The sequence below is a fragment of the Crocuta crocuta genome, unplaced genomic scaffold (genome assembly GCF_008692635.1).
Source record: "Crocuta crocuta isolate KB4526 unplaced genomic scaffold, BGI_CrCroc_1.0 scaffold531, whole genome shotgun sequence".
Lineage (NCBI taxonomy): Eukaryota > Metazoa > Chordata > Mammalia > Carnivora > Hyaenidae > Crocuta > Crocuta crocuta.
This window is the reverse complement of record NW_027531997.1, coordinates 2,854,881-2,862,514: the sequence shown is the minus strand read 5'-3', so window position 1 is coordinate 2,862,514 and position 7,634 is coordinate 2,854,881. Positions and strand designations below refer to the sequence as shown.

The 7,634-nt window shown below is 40.7% G+C and overlaps 1 non-coding gene across 1 annotated transcript; it reads left to right on the top strand.

The window, feature by feature from the left end:
• The first annotated feature begins 6,836 nt into the window (after nucleotides 1-6,836).
• Nucleotides 6,837-6,965, top strand: LOC144240780 (small nucleolar RNA SNORA35). Its single transcript, XR_013337850.1, has one exon. It is a non-coding gene; the product is annotated as a small nucleolar RNA SNORA35 (small nucleolar RNA).
• The last annotated feature ends 669 nt before the right edge of the window (nucleotides 6,966-7,634 follow it).

The window sequence follows — 7,634 nt, the reverse complement described above, 5'->3', positions numbered from 1 at the left end:
TTGACTTCCAATTATTTAGCAGTATGCCCCTGGGTAATGAAGTTGAAACTTTATCTTCAGAAAACAATGTTGGACTAAAAAATGACTTTAGTGTCTGGAATCCAGGAGGTTGCGCTTAGGGCTGCAATACTCAGAACGTACTTCAAAGTTTCTGAGCCGATTTTCTGCCCTACCTGTTTCCTATAGTTTATATCACTAAGGTCTAGAGTCCTTAGTGATTTCTTAATTATCTGTGTATATAACAAAAGAGTATTAGTTATACTCCTATTGAAATAGTATAATTCATTTATTTGTGCCCTAGTTCAAGAGTTGTGCTTTATTTATTTAAAAATTTTTTTTAATGTTTATTTGTTTTTGAGACAGAGAGAGACAGAACATGAATGGGGGAGGGACAGAGAGAGGGAGACACAGAATCTGAAGCAGGCTCTAGGCTCTGACCTAGCTGTCAGCAACAGAGCCCAATGAGGGGCTCAAACTCATGAACCATGAGATCATGACCTGAGCTGAAGTTGGACGCTTAACTGACTGAGCCACCCAGAGGTCCCCGACAGTTGTCTTTTAATAGGTGACGCAATGTTCATTGATAGTATAAAAGTGCTTGATAAATGTGCTCAATAAATGTTGGACGAAAGCGTGACTTAATGGCTCATTTCCATTATTATTTATTATTTTTATATCTTTAGATTTCTGCAGAGAAAGCTTCCTTTAAATTGGATATATACTTCTCTCTGTAAATTCATTTTAACAAAACACATCATGTTCCCTTGGATATAAAAATACAAATGAATTGGTCCTTTTTACACTTTATTTTTGTTAATTATATTTAAAAATTGATTTTGGTACTTGATGTGCTGACATTTAAGTACAGCACACCTTCCTTACATTGTTTGCTCCTTGGTGCTTTTCTTCAATTAATATTCATTTTGATGAGCTTTGGCACTCCCCATGCTTTGAAAGGGTAAGCCAGGTTTTCGGTTGACAAACAGATCTTGATGTCATTGACTAACAGTAACCTCTGATTCTAAAAGGAGAGAAGACAACCGAGTAACTCCGGTATCCTAAAGAAAACTGGTATTTCAGGGTCTCCTCTAAATTGTTAAGTAAAAGCCAGGCTAGAAAGTACATTTTCAGAGAGGGATTCTGTGGGGGAAAATGTTTGCCAGAGAACCTATCATTGAAAGGATAGCTCCAGCAAAGAAAGCGATAAGGTCAAGGAGGAAAAACAAATGAAGAAAGGGTAAGATTAGCTTGGGCCGCGATAAGGTATGGAAGTGGCCTGGGAACTCAACACTGGAAGACCACTGAATTTAGAACGTAGGCAGGGCAGGAGGAAGGGGACTTGGAGAATGTGTGTTGAGGGGGGAGGGGCTTCCCAAAAAGCTTGGAAACATTAGCATTGAAGGAGTTGGAGCCCATGGGGCCTGTGACCTTATTGGGTTATACTTAGTAACAGGATAAGGTGGAACAGATAAAGCGAGAGCAACATGGAGAAGATATTAAGAGGAAGGTGCTGAATAAAGGGTTTTGATAATATTTATAGCTGTTCTTCGAAAAAGAAACTCCCGTAAGTGCCCAGATATGCTGACGGATGTCTCGTCTCTGCCGCACAATTCAGACGCTTTGGTATTGGGCTCCAATGATTACACCCGTAACAAGCGTGCCCTACCACCAGGTGGCTACGGAATCGTGTCATGCTAGGGGAGTTCTCCAGTGTTTGGGGCTCTCATGTGGTGAAGGTGGTTCCAAGTCACAGCTTCAAAAACCTGATCATCCGCTTAATGTCTTACCGCCTTTCTAGACAAGCTTATCGAAAAAGTCGAATGAAGCTCATCATTTCTCAATATTCATAAGCTCAGGGAATGGATCTATAAATCAGATTCCCAAGGGAGGCACCAAAGCAAACAAAAGAGAAGGAATAAACATGATTTGTTTCAAGTTTCTATGCGCCCTACTTTATAATCCGTGACTTGCTCCCAGATCAGTGTCTTTTTTTTTTTTTAATGTCTATTTATTTTTGAGGGTGGGGAGAAGGGGCAGAGACAGAGAGGGAGACACAGAATCCGAAGCAGGCTCCAGGCTCTGAGCTGTCAGCACAGAGCCCGACACGGGGCTCAAACTCATGAACCGCGAGATCATGACCTGAGCCGAAGTCAGACACTTGACCAACTGAGCCACCCAGGCGCCCCCAGATCAATGTCTTTAAGTGTTATTGCTATCCAACATCGAACTCCGTCCTTTAAATCTAATTTGTTTATTTCTCTCCCACAATTGACTGGTTGACATTCCCTATGGCAGAGTTATAGCTTGAGAAGTGATAGATGGTTACTGAATTAGAGGAGGAAGAAAGGATAATGAGGCTCTCTGAAGCCTTCAGGGGAAGGTCAGTGGCAATTTGGATAGTAAGAGTTGGCAGAATGCAGCTCCGTCAGCTTTTCCTTCATTATACTTTATGATATCATGCCCCAGAGAACGTAAGGTTCTCAGTTTATTTTTTGGGAAAATTACTTAAAGCGAAGATCATTATGTTTGACTCTTCTTCGTATTAAAAGGTAGTGCGTTAAGTTTGCATTAGAAAGAAAAAATGATGTAACCNAAAAGAATTCTGTTTATTGCTCTAAATTATTCAGAAGTTTTCACACAATTTGCTGTAAACATTTCAGTAATAGAAGAGCCTAGAATGAGTAGCTGATGGTGATACACTGGATTTCATCATTTTTCCTTCCCTTTGCATCTTATGAGGTTATAATAAAGAATGAATATTAGATTAATTAGCCTAAATAATTATGGAGCACTCTTATGGGATCAGCACAATGCCAGGAATTTCGGCGTACTGCTAATCCCATAATTTCAGGAGTCGTATTGGCCATGATCTCTGACCTCTCCATTTGCTCATGATCTTATTGGCGAGATGAGATTAATTAACATGAAATCAACACAAAAGCAGAATGTTACAGAGAGGTAAATAGTATGCCCTAAGCAATAAGGATTCTACAGGTACAAAGGGGAAGAAATCAATGAAGCCTGCATTTCAGAGGGAGAGCCATTAGGAGGTGAGCTTATAATTTGGGATGAATTGTAAACATTGTGGCCATCTTCATCTCTTCCATCTCATTCATTAAGCAGCCTATTTGGCTTCCTACACCCTACCCAGGCATTCGCATTGAGTCCCTCTGACATGGTAACTCCTCCATAGATATTTGCTGGTTGACCTTTCTTTCTTTCTTTCTTTCTTTCTTTCTNTCTTTAAAGAAGAGAAGGGGTCACCGAGTGGCTCAATCTTTTGAGTGTTCGATTTAAGCTCAGGTCATGATCTCGCAGTTTGTGAGTGTGAGCCCCACCTTGGACTCGCTGCTGTGAGCACAGAGCCCCCTTCGGATCCTCTGTCCCCCTCTGTCTGCCCCTCCCTCGCTTGTGTACTCTCAAAAATAAATTTTAAAAATATTTAAGTAAGAAAATTGAAATATAATTAACATACAATGTTACATTAGTTTCAGGTATACAACATAATGATTCAGCAATTCTATACATTACTCAGTGCTTGTTACAAGTGTAGTCACCATCAATTTGTTGAGAAGGGTATAGTAAAAGCAAGCAAAAGAGAGACATTTTGTTTTCTGTCAAATACATAGTTATCTTTTGAAAAGTCTGCAATGGCTATGGATAGAGGACCTACTCATTAGATCATAGTGCCAATCTCAAAGTAAAGTTTATAGATCTGCTTATTTTAAATTCTTTTTTAATGCTTATTATTTGTTGTTTTTTTAAAAATATTTTTATTTATTTCTAGGGGAGAGAGAGAGAGAGAGAGAGAGACAGCGTGAGCAGGGGAGGGGCAGAGAGAGAGGGAGACACAGCATCCAAAGCAGGCTCCAGGTTCCAAGCAGTCAGCACAGAGCCAGACACAGGGTTCAAACTCAGGATCTGTGAGATCATGACCTGAGCTGAAGTCAGACACAAAACCAACTGAGCCACCCAGGTGCTCCTAGATCTGTTTCTCTACGAGTGCTTACCCTCGTAACAGTGAAGAATGAAGGTAAATATTTGAGTCCCTGTTGGATTCTGAAAACAATTTTAGTTCCCTGGTCTGTAGCAATTAGTCATGACTTATAACATCAAGATTTTAAAGTCAGTAGTTAAGTTTTCCGCAGAAATGTTTATCTAACACTTGNAGAGAGACCACAGGAGCAGGGGAGGAGGAGAGAGAGAGGGAGACACAGAATCCAAAGCAGCTGAAGGCTCTGAGTTGCCAGCACAGAGAACTTGAACTCATGAACTGTGAGATCATGACCTGAGCTGAAGTCAGATGCTTAACTGACTGAGCCACCCAGCAGCCCCTGGTGTTTATGTCTTTATCTTAAGGAATTTTTATTTGTTAGACATGCTCCTCTCCAATATCAGTCTTCCGTGAAAGCAAAAGGCATTGAATGAGATATTGTTGCAATTAGTGTTAGGCAAATACATAATTTTAATGGGGCATGATTAGACATAATGAGAATAGTGGTACCTCACCAAAAATATAGAGTGACAGCCGTTAATAAGGTAAAAACCTTGACTCAATTTCTTGTGGGTGACTTGCCTTTACTACAACATTGCATTTTGATAAGTATGCAGACTGAAAGTGATATTATAATTTAGGATTAAGGCTGTTATAATTACATATAAAACAATTACTCTGAGAAAGAAATCCCTTTCAAAACTGTGGAATAATAACATGTATTTTTCTGAATGATGAATTAAATGGGCCACAACTTCACAAGAAGATGGTCTTCTACAGGAAATATAAACTATTAAAACCCATGATTAATAACCAGTTTGTCACGTGTTATTTTCCCTCTTTTTGTATTTATGTCTACCAAATAGTCTGCACATTCAAGAGTGTCTATCTTCTAACTTGCTAACCAACACTTTGTAAATAGGTAGGTCTTCTTCACTGTAAAAGGAGAAACAAAGGCCAATGCATATTTTCCCCTTCAATTTGCCATTATTCTAGAATCTTAGGAAGGAAAATAAGGTCTTGTATACATCACAGATACACCTATATATGCACTTTAAGTTTTGGAGTACACTGTTTTTCCTACTTTTAAAGTGAGTACTATTTCATTTGTATTGTTTTCTTCCTCCCCATTTTTTAAAACCTTTAACCTAGAATAGTCTAGAATATCAATTGTAGTTTTCATTTCGTGGAGAAAGTTCTGCGTTTTGATTTCACTCTCTTTCAAGTGTCCAGGAAAAGCTCTAAACCCCAACTTTGGTTAATGGGACTTCTTCGGGGAGGCGGGGGAAGGCAAGAAAGAAATGAAACAGTTTATAGCAATTATATTGGTAAAACTTTAAAAAATTGGAAGAGCCGAGCGTTGGAAGGAATGTGAGTCACCTAGACGTTTTATGCGTTACTAGAGCAAGTATGTATTTGTACAACTACTTGGGGAAAAAACTGGCATTGTGCTCTAAAACTGAATATACACAATGCCTATGGGATGTGTTGTTTTAATTGTTTTAATTCTCAATTAAGTGATTGTATCAATGGCACCGTGTTTGGTGAGATGATTGTGACTCACATACCGAGGGTTATAATCCATTCTATGCACTTGAGGCCGGACTATTCTTAGAAGTCCAAGATGGCCGAGGATCCCAGTGGGCATCATTTCGTGTGGCAGCATAGCCGACTAGGGCAAAACTAGAAGGCTATAGAGAAAGGCTTGTTTTGACAAGAATGCTATACATTTAGAGTCGTGCACGGTTCGTAGCATTTCAACAATGACTTCATGAAGCAAAACAAGAAGAAAGACATGATGATGATTATTTGACAGTGGCTGCTTGACGGGAAGATTTTTAGTCATAACCAAGAAAAAACGGAGAGGCACATCAAACGGATGGTTTTCCATTTTGCACATGTGGGAGAATGTGAGTTTCTTGCAGACTCACAGGAAGGATGTCTTTGTCACAAAATTTGAGGATAATGATCTACAAGTTCTTGTCAGGAATGTTTAAGCAATTTTAACTTTTTTTTTTTTTTTTGCTGTTTATTTTTGAGAGAGGGAGAGGAGGGGAAAAAAAGAGCGAGTGGGGGAAAGACAGAGAGAGAGGGAGACAGTGGAACTGAAGCGCGCTCCGTGCTGACAGCAGAGAGCCCAATGTGGGGCTCGAACCCACAAGCTGTGAGATCATGACCTGCACTGAAACCAAGAGTCTGATGCTTCACCGACTGAGCCACCCAGGTGTCCCCAAGCAATTTTAAATAGTCAGATTCATCATTTAAGCCAACATAAATAATTAGGTACAAAGCAACGTGGCTTTTGTAAGGGGAAATTATGAGGCAAGTTGAAAAAAATGTAAAAGTATGAATTTTAAAAAATTCCCGAAATTTGTAACCAAGCTCCTCACAAATGGTAATTTGAAAGAAAACGAGAATTGCCTTTAGCAAGGCAGGAGACGTTTGGTGGTCCCAGTGGCTGTTACTTATTGAACATCTACTGATGTCAGGTACGAGACTGGATTTCACAAGTTATTTCTTCCAATTCTCCCCACGGTCAACTGTCAATAACAAGTCATCATCCATCCCGCTAACATATAAGGAAACACAGGCCAAGAGGGGCTTCAGTGAGTTTCTGAGGTTCCACAGCTCGTGAGTGACAGAGCTGGGATTCTGAACCCAGATCTGCCTGATTCTAAACTCACCTTTCCTTCCCCTAAAGCTGACCCATGGATGTCGTAGCCGTACTGAGCGGATGAAGAAGCATGGATCCTGACATGCTTCAGGTCTCGTTTCCACCCCCTCTTCCAAGCTGGTTCTTCTGCACAGAGCACGGGCTCCCAGCCCTAGCTCTACCGTCTATGAGCACTGGCAAGTGACCCATTGGCTTTCTCCCTGACCAATTGGGCATCGAGCAGTGCAAGAGCAAATCCCTCCACAAAGCTGGGAGAGTCATTCTGTGGGCTACTCCTGCATGCGGGTGGGTACATATCTACGGGGTCCTGGGACCCTGCCTAAGACATGTGAGGGGGCGGAGAGACAACTCAAGCAGCTCAGTACCTGGCACTTCTAAGTCAAGGTGACTGTGCCCATATTCCAATTAATTGTCATTACATTATCATGGCCGATATTATTAACTGTGTAGATCTTAGCAATTCACATGAACCCCTCTTGGACTCAGTTTCCTTGTCCCTCAAATAAGGTCGACACGGCTGGAAGGCTCCAAGATTGCCATGGTGATGATGTGACAAGAGAAATTCATTTCGCTCCCCTGGCAAATTGCTCTTCAAGTGTTCGCCGGACAGGAGAGATAAGTTAATGTTTCCCTTTGATGTGCTAAAAGTGAGACTGAGATTGGAAGACTCTTGCGGACTTTGGTCCCTGTCCAAGCTGATGCATTTGCCAAGAAACTTGGGCGAGCTAAAAACTTATATTCTGCTTCAATCAAACTGACCAAAGATAACTTGGGATTCCTTGTTTCAGACTGGCTGTTTTCAATGTGGCATTATTCTCCACATTATTCTCCACAGCTTCCTGACCACTTGCCTTCCCAGCCTCTTCATTCCCCGTATATAACAGTCTGTTTAAACTCGTGCTGATAGAATTCCTTTTCAATTATTTCCTGTAATTTAGATCTATATTCAAGATCCATTCCTGACCC